We start from the raw sequence: 13692 nt of genomic DNA on the forward strand, positions 1-13692 counted from the left end.
AGGTCCTTCTTGTCTTTTGATAGCAATATCCACTTCCCACCTCTCCCCTTTCCTGACCACTATTTACCACTAATTTGTGCTCCATTTCTATAGCTATGTCATTTTGTATAAATGTTATACAAGTGGGATTGGGTTTTCTCATTAAGCATTACTCTCTAGAGATTTATCCAAGTTGTATGTATCAGCTGTTCATTCCATCCTGTGGATATACCAGTGGCTGTTTAACCATTTATCCACTGAAGGACAGCTGGGTTCTTTCTAATTTTTGGCTATTACAAATAAACTTGTTATGAACATTCATGTACAGGTTTTTGTGTGAATATAAGTTTTCATTCCTCTGGAACAAATGCTTAAGTGTGCAGTTGCTGGGTCTTATGGTAGTTCCCTGTTTAGTTTTATGAGAAACTCCAAACTGTTTTCCAGATTAGCTGTATTATTTTACATTCCCACCAACAATGTATAAGTAATTCAGTTTCTCTGCATCTTTGCAGCATTTGGTGTTGTCACCAACGTGGGGTTTTATTTTGGCCGTTCAGACAAGTAAGTAATGATCTCTTGTTCTGACCTTAATTTACATTTCCCTAAAAGCTGATGTGGCTGAACATATTTCATGTGCTTATTTGCCATCTATATATCCTCTTTGTTGAAATGTCTCTTCATATCTTTGGCCCATTTTCTAATTCGATTGCTTGACGTTTTTACTCTTGAGTCTTGAGAGTTCTTTATAGTTTCTAGATACTATTTCCTTTTCTGCTATGTGGTTTGCAAATACATTCTCCCAGTCTATAGCTAGTGTTTTCATCCCTTCTATAGGTCTATTGTAAAGCAAAAATTTTTAATTTTGGTGAGGTCAAATTTATCAGATTTTCCTTTTATAGATCATGCTTTTGATGTCAAGTCTAAGAACTATTGGTCTAGCCCTAGTAATTGTCTTTTTTTTTTTATAGTTTTATATCTTACATTTTATAGTTTTATATCTTACATTTAATAGTTTTATATCTTACATTTGAGCCTGTTATTAATTTTGAGTTAAATTTTGTGTAAGGTGTGAGGTTTGAGTTAAGGTTCATTTTTTTTTTTTTTGCCTATGGAAATCCAATTCCTCCAGCATCATTTGTTGAAAATTCTATCACTTTCTTCCTCTACTGAATTCCTTTTGCACTTTTGTCAAAAACCAGTTGACTGTACTTATATGAGACTACATCTTGTTTCCCTATCTTTTCCCCTAATCTTTTCTGTTAGTACATTTCTACTGATTATAACAAAAATACTTGGAACTGGGCAGTTTATAAGAAAACAAAATTTATTCCTTACAGTTTTTGAGGCTGGGAAGTCCAAAGTCCAGGGAACGCATTTGGTAATGGCCTTGGTCATGGCGACTAAGGGATCTCACATGGCAGAAAATGAAGGAGGAGAGAGAGAGAACTTGTCACGTGTGCTCCTTTTAAAGCCCTCCAAACCACACCCACAACCACCATTTTTAATCCATTTACTACACCTTGGTCCTACAATCTAATCACCTCTTCAAGGCCCCACCTTTTAACTACCATAATAGGATTTCCCACCCTCAACAGTTACAGTGGGGATTTAAGCTTCAATGAGGTTGGGGTGGGGGTATGTCCAATCTACAGCAATCTCTTCACTTACATTGTCTTGATTACTGCAGCTATGTATTAGACTTTAGTATCAGATTCCTCTTACTTTTCTCTTTTTTTTTCAAGATTGTTTTAGCTATTCTAAGACCTGTGCCTTTCCATATAAATTTTAGGTTAAATTAACCTATATATACAAAAATTCTAACTGGAATTTCAGAAGGAATTACACTGAAGGTATAGATCAATTTGGGGAGAAATGACATCTTTGCTTTGCTGAGTTTTCCTATTCATGAACACAGTATGGCTCTTCATTTGCATAGATATTCTCTCATTTGTATACATTTCTTTCATCTTGTGGTTTTCAGCATACAGTCCTGTACATGTTTTATCAGATTTGAAACTAAATATTTTGTTTTTTGGTGAGACTGTAAATGGTATTGGGTTTTAGTCTTGGTTTCCACATGGTCATTGCGGTATATATATAAAAAAAATTGCACTGCTGGGAATATATCCAAAGAAAATGAAATCAGTATGTCAAAGAGACATCTGCACACCTATGTATATTGCAGCACTATTCACAATAGTAAAGATATGGAATGAACGTAAGTGTCCATAAAGAAAATGTGATAATTTACACAATGAAATACTATTCTGCCATAAAAAAAGAATGTGATCCTGTCATTTGCAGCCACACTGATGGAACCAGAGGTCATTATGTTAAGTAAAGTGAGCCAGGCAAAGAAAGACAAATACTGCATGATCTCACTCATTTGTGGAATCTAAAAAAGTTGAGCTCATAGAAATAAAGAGTAGAGTTGTGGTTGCCAGAGGCTGAGAAGGGTAGTGGGGGAGGGGAGAATAGAGAGAGGTTGGTCAGTGTGTACAAAGTTACAATTAGATGGGAGAAATAAGTCCTAGGGTTCCAATACACAGTGGGGTGACTATGGTTAACAATAATATATTGCATGTTTCAAAACAGCAAGAAGAGAGGATCTTGAATGTTCTCACCACTAAGAAATGGTCAATATGTGAGGTGATGGATGTGCCTATTACCCTGACTTGGCCATTCTATGCTTCCATGTACTGAAATGGCACACTGTGCCCCATGGATATGTAAAATTATTATGTGTCAATTAAAAATAAATTTTGAGGAATAGAGAAAAAGTGACTGATTTTTGTGTTAATCTTATATCCTGCAAGCTTGCTACACTCACTTATTAGTTCAAGTGGGGTTTTTTGTTGTTTTTTTTATTCCTTAGAATTTTCTACATAGATGATTATTCCATTGGCAGATAAGAATAGTTTTATTTCTTCCTTCCCAGTCTGTATGATGTTAATTTCCTTTACTTGCTGATGGAGTTTGGATGTGTTGTCCCCTCCAAAACTCATGTGGAAATTCGATCCCCAATGTGGCAGTGCTGGAAACTGATTGAGTCATGGGGGCGGATCCCTCATGAAAGGATTGATGATCTCCCTAGGTGGGGGGAGTAATGAGTGAGTTCTCGCTCTATTGGTTCCCAGGACAGCTGGTTGTGTATAGGGCCTTGGCACCTTCTCTCTCTCTCTCTCTCTCTCTCTCTCTCTCTGTCTTGCTTCCTCTTGCCTTGTGATCTGCTTGTACCCACTCGCTGCCTGCCACTTCCAACATGAGTAGAAGCAGCCTGAGGCCCGTGCCAGATGCAGCTGTCCCAGAATCATAAGCCAAATGCAGGTACTTCTGTTATAGCAACACAAAATGGACTAATACACTTGCCTTACTGTACTGGCTGGACATTTCAGTATCATGTTGAATGAGGGTAGCGAAAGCAGACATCTTTGCTTTGTCCTCAGTATTAGAGGGAAAGCATTCACTCCATTCCCATTAAGTGGCATGTTAGCTGTAGGTTTTTTGAGGATGTTGGCTATGATTTGCTTGTGGTTTGTCCCCACCAAAACCCATGTTGAAATTTGATTCCCAGCATGGCAGTGTTGGGAGGTGTTTGAGTCGGGGGACAGATTCCTCATGAATAGATTAATACCCTCTTTCAGGAGCAAGTGGGAAAAAATGAGTTCCCAGGAGAGTGGGTTGTTAAAAAGAGTCTGGCTTCCCCGGTTTCTCCTTCTTCCTCCCTCTGTCATCATGTGATGTCTTCGCACACGCCCACTTCTCTTTTGCTTTCCACCATGAGTGGAGGCAGCATGAGACCGTCCCCAGATGCAGCTGCCCAATCTTGAATTTTTCAGCCACCAGAATTGTGAGCCGGACAAGCCTCTTTCCTTGATGAATTATCCAGCCTCAGGTATTCTATTACAGCAACACAAAATCGACTAAGGCGATGCTCTTTATCAAGTTGATGAAGTCCTTTATTCCTAGATTTCTGGAAGTTTTTACATTAATATTATATTTTGTCAAATGTTTTTTTGTATCAAATGATATGATCATATGATTTTTCTTCTTTAGCTTGTTGATATGGTGGATTTTACTGACTGATTGAACTAGCCTTGTATAAAATCCCACTCTGTCACAGTGTTTAATTCCTTGATGCACTGATGAACTGAATTTGCTAACATTTTGTTGAAGATCATTACATCTAAGTTCATGAGAAGTATTGGACTGTAGTTTTCTTTCTTGTGTGTGGTCTTTGTCTGGTTTTGGTTTCAGGGTAATACATATTAGCATTTATAATGAGTTGGGAAGTGTTTCCTCCACCTCTATTTTGTGTAAACTTGGTGTTATTTCTTAGTGTTGATTTTTTTAAAAAAACTTGGTGTTAGTTCTTTGCAGGAGTGCCCGTTGGCCTAGGCACTGCCTTTTTCATCTCTTTGCTGATGGGTATGTTTAACCCACCCCTGTGCCTTGCAGATCCAGAAATAGGATTGATGCTGGTTGGGAGTGGAGGCACAGCTGCAGCTGGAACCTGGAAGGGGATTCAGAGTGCTGCCGGCTTCTGCTGGACAAGCAATGGCAGGCCAGCTGGTACTTCCTGCACAGATACCACCAGGCAGGGAACAGGAGCTCTGAGCCCACACCTGGCTCAGTGGGGTGGGGTTCGGGGAAGGGGTGGGAGGAGATCAACTTCTCACTCACTTGGCCCCAATGAAGCCATGGGGGTGGCAGTGGGGAGTGATTTTATCCACTGATATTTGCCTGGAGTAGGCTTGGTAGTGTCCCAAAAGTGTTCTGTTGTTAGGCCATGTCTTTCCTGGCCTTTGGCTAAGGAAAAGATATTTCTGCCTGTGCCTGCTGAGGACTTCTGTGGCACCCTGCCGAAGACATACAGGAGGCAATAAGGAAACCCAGGAAAGTCACCACTGTGTCTTTCCTTGAGTCCCCAAGCCATTCTTCTTTCTTCTTTCCACAGGTCTGGTCTTCCTGTGCTTGTTGCTGTGTCATGTCCAGGATTTTTTAATTGTGAAGGGGGGAGCCTGGAGAATATGGCTACTCCATCCTGGGAGAGCTGGAAGTCATTTAAGACTTTTAAAGGACACAGTCTATGGACTATTTTTATAGAAGCACTAAAACTATTACAAAGAAGTTGGTTTGGCTCATCTCAAAAGCCAGTGTCATGGTAGAATAACAGCCACAGGCCTGTCTCCCCTGCGATGTGCTGGTCCAAGTGTGGGATCTCCATCCTCATGTGCTCTGGCTCCTCTCTGCATGGTGGCTTCAAACACCTTGTCTTTGATCCTGTCTTTGGGATCTCAGAGACATTTGGTGTTCTAGGTCCCCTGAAAGGAGATTTTAATGTCCCAAGTGAACTCACAGCTGGCTTCCCCTGAAGCAGGGAGGTTTCAAGGAAAGAGGCAGAAGGCTGGGGTTGGGGGAGCTAGTTTTCTGCTCTCCAGGGTGGGTGGGGCCATGTGCCAGGCCTTTCTGACCTGCAAGCTGGGTAGGGCTACATTTGCACACAGCAAGTTCCTGCCTAGAGGCTGTGTCCCAGGGGCCCCAGGCTTGTGTGCTAAAGGAGGCAGGGTTGGTGGCCTGCATGGTCAGGAGCTGTTCCAGTCCCCTGAAGGACTCAGCTCAGTCTGGCCCATCCACAGCCACCCCAGAGCTGCAGCACGGCCTTGTTTCTCTGTCTTGTGCAAGCTCTGTTTATTTTAACAGCCTTTGGAAAGGAGGCCTTCTCTCCAGGCATCACATGCTAGTAGTGTCCTCAAGCCAGGCGTTTGGATGTTTTGCCTGTCTTTTCACTCATACAGAGAGTTTCTGGGTGGAAAGAGTAACAGCCACTGATATCTATGCAAAAAGCCAGTCTAGTGCTTCTGTAAGCAGCTCCAAAACTGTCTGCAGAGACGAAACAAGGTGTGCCGGACCAATTCTGGGTAGGAGAGAGGAGATTGTGAACATACCTGACTTTCATGGTATTTTTCTGTAGAGGTCTTTAATAGGGCCATATTTGTATGTGAAAATCCTTGCATTTATGATTAAACACAGTTATTGTAGATGGACAGAAGAGATGCTCTTTCCTACCATGTTTGACAGAAAAGAGCACCCGAGCAGTACAAATATTCCTGATAGGTTCTATATTAGTTCCCTGTGGCCACTGTAATAAATGAGCACAAGTTTGGTAGCTCAAACAACAGAAATTTATTCTCTCACAGTTCTGAAGTCAACGAGTCCAAAATCAGTGTCACTGGGCCAGAATCAAGGGGGTGGCTGAACCATCTACACCCTCCAGAAGCTCTAAGGGGAAAATGCACTTCTTGTCTCTTCCAGCTTCTGGTGGCTGCTGGCATCCCTGGGCTTGTGGTCATGTCACACCAATCGCTGTGTCTGTAGTCACATGACTTTTTCTCTTGTGTTTGTGTCAGGTCTTCCTCTGGCACATGATGCACATGAAAGATACATGTAATCACATTCAGGACCTGTCCCGATAACCCAGGGTCATTTCTATACCTCAAGATTCTTAACTGAATCATACCTGCCCATAGTAGGTAACATTCATGGGGATTAGAATGTGGGTATCTTTTGGGGGGCTAATATTCATCCTACCACAGGTGCCCTGGACAAAACAAAAATGAATTATACAAGGGTCTGGCCCTTAATAAGGAACTTTCTTAAATACTTCAAATGGGCATAACTGAATACAATGCATATAAGTAATTATAAAAAGCTTAAGTGACTATAGTAGAAATAACCCTCATCAGAAGCTGAGCAGTGGTGGTGAGAGACATTGGCAGAAGAAACTAACAGACATGGATAATCTTAGCGAATCTAGGCAAGTCCCTCGGTTTCCTCATGAGTGAAATGGGAGAGAATAAAAGACCTACCTTATAGACTCCAGGTGAGAATTAAATGGGATAATTCATTTAAGCCACCGGTCAACAGTGAGGGCTCCCTAAGCAGCAGCTGCTGCCATTGTCATTACTCTTGAATGCTGATATTATGACAAATAACTTATGGACATGTCTTAACACTTAGAAAAAAAATCTTGTTTTTAATTTTATAGAAAAATACTGGTAAGTTATGTATGTTCTCAAGCTCGGGTAAGTGGTAGATCTTGGAACCGGATTTAGACCTGAAGTGGAAGACCCTATGCTCTTGCCACTAAGTCACACCACATTCTCTGTACCAAAAATCAGTGCCTGTGAAAAGTGGATGTAAAGGGCTTCTGGGCTCCCCAGGAGGCAGGGGTTACCCATAGAAGGGTGAAAACAGATGGCTTCATGGAGAGGGCAGTTTTTAAGCAGGGCCTCTAAAAATGGGAAAACGTTTACAAATACAGAAACTAGTGGACTGGCTTTCCGTGTAGTGGATTATGACCAAGGTCACAGCAGCCACACTGACTCCATTGAGGTCACGCTGTCCTTCCATAGAGTGGGAGCAAGGCAGCCAAACCTGGGAAACTGCAGGGTTTCTTGTGAGCACGTACATGTAAGTACTGTGTCAGAACCATACCTTCTGTTGTCAGAAAATGGCATTTTGTACCACGTGGCATCACTGAGTCTGAGTTTCACTGTGCAGGAGTTTTCCTACCAGGAAAAAAAAAATCAGGGAAAATGCAAAAATGAGTTACACACAGCTATGCAACACTTTCGAGCTTTTGTTTTTTGAAAACAGAAGTTGATTTTAAAATTACACCTTTTCTGGCAAAGACACTTATTACTTAGATTGCCCTTGTCCCATCTGGGCCTCAGCTCTGTGAGTTGCCCATCAGCAGGAAACTCGTGCATTTCCTTTCCACTCTTGCTCACTGCTGTTGGTCACATGATGACTCAAAAGCAATGTAATGCCATTTTGCAACTTACAACAGTATTCGAAGCTTCTTAAATGTCTTTTCAAAAACCCCTGTTTAATATGGCCCTTGCATCTTTTATTATATTCTAAGAAAGAAAACTCTGCATAGAAAAGGTCAGAATTTTTTTTTCCCTGTGGCTGAGTCTTATTAAATAAAAGTATTTATCTATGTTCATAACCTGAGAAAAAGGCCTGCCTGCTGTGAGTCATTATCAGAGTTTGAGCTGTGAGTCACTGGAGCATACTGACAGGGAAACCGATTATCTAAAGAAAGTGTGAAGGTAATAACTGCACTGGGTTTTTAATACATAAATATATATGTGAAAGAAAGATACCAGATGACAGCTGCAGGCAGACACGGTCCAAGTCTCACTGTTCTGCCCGGCTGACGGCAAGCCACCTCTGTCCCCTGCACTTGAGACTTTTTGACCAAGGATCCTCCCTGGTATTTTCATGGGTCTCTGGATAACTCCCTCGAGCTTTAGGCCAGAGGCTTGCCTCATGCAGGCACAAGTGGTCTCCTCCGGGCGCTGTGTCTATGAACTCCCGCCCCTCCCTCTGGCGCTCCGCCCTGGCTCTGGTCCCCTCCCCCACCATCATATCCTCATTGGTGGCAGCTGCCAAACAAACCATCAGTGCTTGCTCGGTGTCAGGTGCAGTGGACATTCTGTGTGCAGAATCTGGTTTCATCCCTGCCCTGACCCTGGAGTGCTGGTGCACAGTTCAAGACGACAGCAACTAGAGAGGCTGTGTGTGACACCCAGGGAATGCCACATGCCTCCCAGGCCTGCCTCGTGATGGGGTGGCTCCCTCTGCTCACTTCCAGTAACATCCTCTGTAAAGTCAGGTTTGCTTCACTTTCACCAGGAAAGGACACGGCTGATGGTACTATTAATGATTTGTTGTGTTCATAAATGACTGCTTCTTGGTGATATTTAACCCAAAATTCTACCATTATGAAGAGTTAAAAAAAAAAAATCTTAGAAGCAAGCTACACATTGCCACCCACTGCCGGTGTGACTTGGGGACACCATTCAACTTCTCTGGGATGGGACTTCTAGAAGTGTCTAGTGATTAGATGGTGTCTAATCACTTGCTTCTTCTAATCTTTTAGTTTCATAAGTCAAAAAGACCTGTGCCTTCATGAAACAGTTTTATGATGATTATGTTTACTATCAAGTACCACCAAAGATAACAACGTAGCATCCACCGACCACAAGAAAAAGTCAGCAGATGAGGTCTTCTCCAGTGGCCATCATCCCTTTGCAGCCTCCTCTGTCCAGCTTTCAGCCACATGGGCCACTTCCAGGTCCAAGCACTCCAGCTCCAGGTCCCTGTGGCCTCTGCCCAGCGCTGCTCTCTCCCGGCAGCCTGCCCCGCCCTCTCCTCTCTGCCCTTGGCCAGCCTTTCATGGGGGATTAGTCCAGCCACCACTTCCTCACGGTCTTCCCCTGCCCCGTCCCAGGGCAGGTGACCCTGCTATGAATTCCTTCTGTGCATTCCTCTTATTAATTATAACTGAGTCCTTACCTAGCCTAGAAGTTCTTCAGAACAGGGACTGGAAGTTGCTCCTCATGGTAACCACAGCGCCCAGCACAGCAGCTGGCTCACAGCAGCGTTCAACAGAGCAGGAGCCGACGGTGAGCAGATGCCAGAGCTCCGCCGACCACAGCTGTGGCCAGAGCTCATAGCTGGGCAAATAGCTGGTAGCTGGGCAAAAACTTCTATAAAACATTTCCTTTTAAAAAAAATGTCTATGCCCAGAGCCTGTTCCTAGTAGCACAAGGTCTGGTTTCCCTGATGCAATTCTCACTTCTGCCCCTTTGTGTTCTCTGAGATAATATGTCTCAAGCTAGAAGAGGTCAGGTGTGGTCTTAGTCTATGACTATTGTTCCAGCTCCTGAAAGCATCTGTAATGTCCAGATTGGGAAAGTGCCAACTTAGGAAAAATGATTAGCTGTGAAATTATAGGCGTGCTGACTTTGCAACACTAATAACTCCCTTAGAGGATAGTAGATTGTGCCCAGCCTCTTGGCATCATAGCAGAGAAGGAATTCTCAAGATCACTAGCGCTTTGGACACTCCTTCACCTCCTTCTGCAATTCATTCATTCATTCATTCACTCACTCACTGCTGTAGTGCCCACAGGTGACTATAAGTGGGCATTATGCTAGAAATTCAGATACAGTAGGGAGCAAAACAGATGAAGCTTCTGTCCTTGTGGTATTTGCACTCTAGTGAAGAAAAGACAGACAGTAAACAAAATAAATGAGCAAGGCAGGTAGTGCATTGGGTAGACAAAGTGATGGAGGGAAGTGAATTTGGGGATGGTGCTCAGGGAAGGGCTCGATAAGGTAACATTTTAGTAGGAGCCTGAAGTTGCTGAGGAAGAGAGGCAGGAGGTTGTCTGGGGAAGAGCCTTCTAGGCAGGAGGAGCAGGAGCAAAGGCCCTGAGACACAAGCAGGCCTAGAACATTCGAGTAATGGCAAGGAGCTCAGAGTGGCTGGAGAGGAATGAGGGACGAACAGGTGAGCGAGCTGGAGAGGAGGCAGGAGACAGGTAATGGGAGGCCAGGTCACACAGGCCTTACAGGCTGACAGGGACGGAGGCCTGAGTGAAATGGAGAGCTACTGGCAAGTTTTGAGCAATCAAGAGCTGATTTGCATTTTAATAGGTTTACCTGGACCTCACTATTAACAGGAAACTGAAGGAGGCAAAGGCAGAGTAGAAAAACAGGTTAGAAGTTTCTGAGACCATCTGGCCAGAAGCAGCGGCTTGGAGCAGGGAGGCAGCAGCAGAGGTGCTGAATTGTGGTTAGATTCTAGTTGTGTTTTGAAGGTAGAAAGGACAGGATGGGTTGATAAACTGGATGTGAGGTGTGGAGAATGTGAAGAGTCAAAGATGACTCCAAAATTTTAGACCTGAGCTACCTGGGTTGGCATTAACTGTGACACAAAACATTGCAGAGGGACAGAGGCTGAAGACAGGAAGCAGCGCGTGCACACGACAGCTCTGCGGAGCTTATTAGACAATCAGATGAGTGACTGGATGCTCGAGTCTGGAAATAGAGTATCCCGTGTCTCACAGTCAGAACATTTCCGACTCCAGTCCCTGGCTGGGGAGGGCTGATGCCGGGCCTGCAGGAGTCTCAGCAGGGCACTCTGAGAGGCTGGAGAAGTGCTGACGTTTGCTGATGGGTTTGCACTGCTAGTAGAGAGCCCCAACCCAGGTCCAAGCTTCAGCCTTTAAAGGACTAAAGACTTTGCTAAGATTTCTTTAAAATATGGATTTAAACAGAATTTGGATTTGATAGAGAAAAAGAACAATCGCAGCTTTTGTGTGCACAGATGTGCCCAGTCCCTGTCCACTGGGAGATGGGACACTGGCTGGGGAGCGGCTGGCAGGAAGAACTCCCTCCATTTCAGAAAACTGAGCTGGGCCAGGAAAATCATGAGGCACGTCCCTGTTGGTCAGTCTGCCATGTTCTGAGTTGGTCTTTTTAAAAGACTTTGAAATGTTGTTGGTTTTTAACCCCATTTTGTGGTGTGCTGGTTTTGCTTTCTGCTTTGAAAATCACACGTTCCTTTCAAGACAACCTGCACTGAATCAGCCCTAATGTCATGGGTAAGCCATAAACATGCCCATCTCATTTTCTGGCAGCTGAACCCAGGGCGGCCAGCTCTGCTGGAGTGAGGAAGTTAATGTGATAACACGCAGGAGGAGGCACTTGCCATCAGCACGGAAAGCCCGAGTGCTTGCTGCAGGACTATTTCAAGAAAGGAAAGCACTGACTTCTGTCTGCTGACTTGTTTCCCCTTTCAAGTTTGCCCAAGGAGAAATGGCCTCCTGAAATACTGCAGATATGCCAACCACGGCAGCTCACCATTAGCAGACACTTTCCAGATTGTTGTGGGAACTGTCATCATCACCCCCCACTTAGCATCCCGGTTTTTCTTCTTTTTTTATTGGAAACTGCTTTTATAAGATGTGTTACTTTTCTATTACTGCCATAAGAAATTAGCTCAAACTTAGAGGCTTAACACAATGCACATTTACCACGTCATATACAGTTCTATAGTTCAAAAGTCCAAACTGGGTCTTATTGGGCTAAAATCAAGGTGTTGGCAGGTTGTGTTCCTTCAAAAAAGCTCTGGGAAAAATCCATTTTCTCATTGCTATGGAATGAATTATGTTCACCCCCAAAATGATGTGTTAAAGTCCTCAATCCCTGCCTCAGAATGTGACCCTACTAGGGAATAGAATCCTTGCAGATGATCGAGTGATGAGGTTATTTGGATGGGCTCTAATCCAGTATGACTGTGTCCTTATAAAGAGGGGAAATTTGGGCACAGACACACACGCAGGGAGGACACCATGTGAAGGCTGCAGTCAGGCTGCCACAAACCAGAAGACTGCCAGCAGTCCAGGAGGGAGGCTTGGGACAGGACCCCCCCAGCACCTTCGGAGGGAGCATGGCCCTGCACACACCTTATTCTGACTTCTGGGCTCCAGAACTGCAAGATAGTACGTGGGAAATGAAAAGCAGGAGGGAGGAGACGTGAGCTGTGGGGGCTCCGTGCAAGGAGCCAGGTGCAAAGTCTAACCAAGGCTCCTTCTAGTTTCTGTTTCTGTCCTTGGTGTTACGTTAGGGTCCTGCTGGAGGGGTGGAATCAGCACAGCTTCACTGATGTCTTCCTTGGTTTCTCGGGGTCTGGATAGTACATAACTTGTGGCAAGTCTGCAGCTCCAGGCTGACTGGAAAACAGCTTTACATTTATGTACATAATGTCATCTTGCCCTTCACCAAGTTTCAAAATATCAAATAACCATGGGAAAAGAGGGAACTCAGGAAAATGCATGCTAAGAAAAAAACAGTCTTAAATTTTCCTGCAGCCCATAGTTTTAGGTCCCAACATGGCTTCAGTCCTGCTCACTCCCACAGCTTCTGCCTCCAGCCACAGCCAACTTTAGTGGCTCGTGTGATTAGATTGGGCCCATCTGGATTATGCAGGATAATCTCTCCATATCAAGCTTCTTAACTTAGTCTCACTTGCAGTGTCCCTTTCACCGTGTGAGATATATGCGGAAGCTCTGGGGATTGGGGTGTGAGTGTCTTTGGGTGGTAGGCATCATTCTGCCTACCACGGGATACCTAGAGCATCATGATGAAATAGATTAAAAGATATTTTTCTCTGGAGGAGCTTGCTGAAAGCAGAGGTTGAGCATTGGGGGAATGTTGGGGTGAAAGGGGTAGTACGGATTAACAGAGGCTGAGTCCGGAGACATGGCCTGGGAGGGCAGGTGCCAATGGGAGGAGCACGTGTCCAGGTGCAGTGGAGGCTGCAGGTACATTCAGAGGGAAAACCCTGGTCCAAGTCCCTGCTCTGCCAGGTAGAGACAGCCATACTCACAGGTGAGGCGTTGAGGTTGTCACTTGTCTTCTTTGCATCTCAGTTTTCTTTTCTCTTTTTTTTAAAGTTTTTTTTTTTAACATTTTATTTGTTTTTTTTTTCTTTTTCTTGTGATAGAAATGTTTTTTTTATTGATTACGCATATTAATGGGGTACAAAGTTGACCATCACCACCTGTGCCCAAGATGGTGACATTGTCAGATCAATACTATCGGCATGCATTTTTCTTTTTTGTAATAAAGGAATATCATCTACCCTTGCAGAAAATCATCTACCTTCCAGAGCAATAGCAGGACACCAATGAGATCATGATAAATGGACATTTATGGAGTATGCCGTGTGTGGAGGACATTCTATGTGCCATGCCCTGTGAACTCTAAAGCTTTCTGCAATGAGAGTGTGACTTCCCCCTAAACACCAGGGAAAATAGAGGCACCAGAGGAGAGGAGAGACACTCAGAAAGAT

This window comes from Cynocephalus volans, chromosome 15 (assembly GCF_027409185.1).
Source record: "Cynocephalus volans isolate mCynVol1 chromosome 15, mCynVol1.pri, whole genome shotgun sequence".
Taxonomy (NCBI): Eukaryota; Metazoa; Chordata; class Mammalia; order Dermoptera; family Cynocephalidae; genus Cynocephalus; species Cynocephalus volans.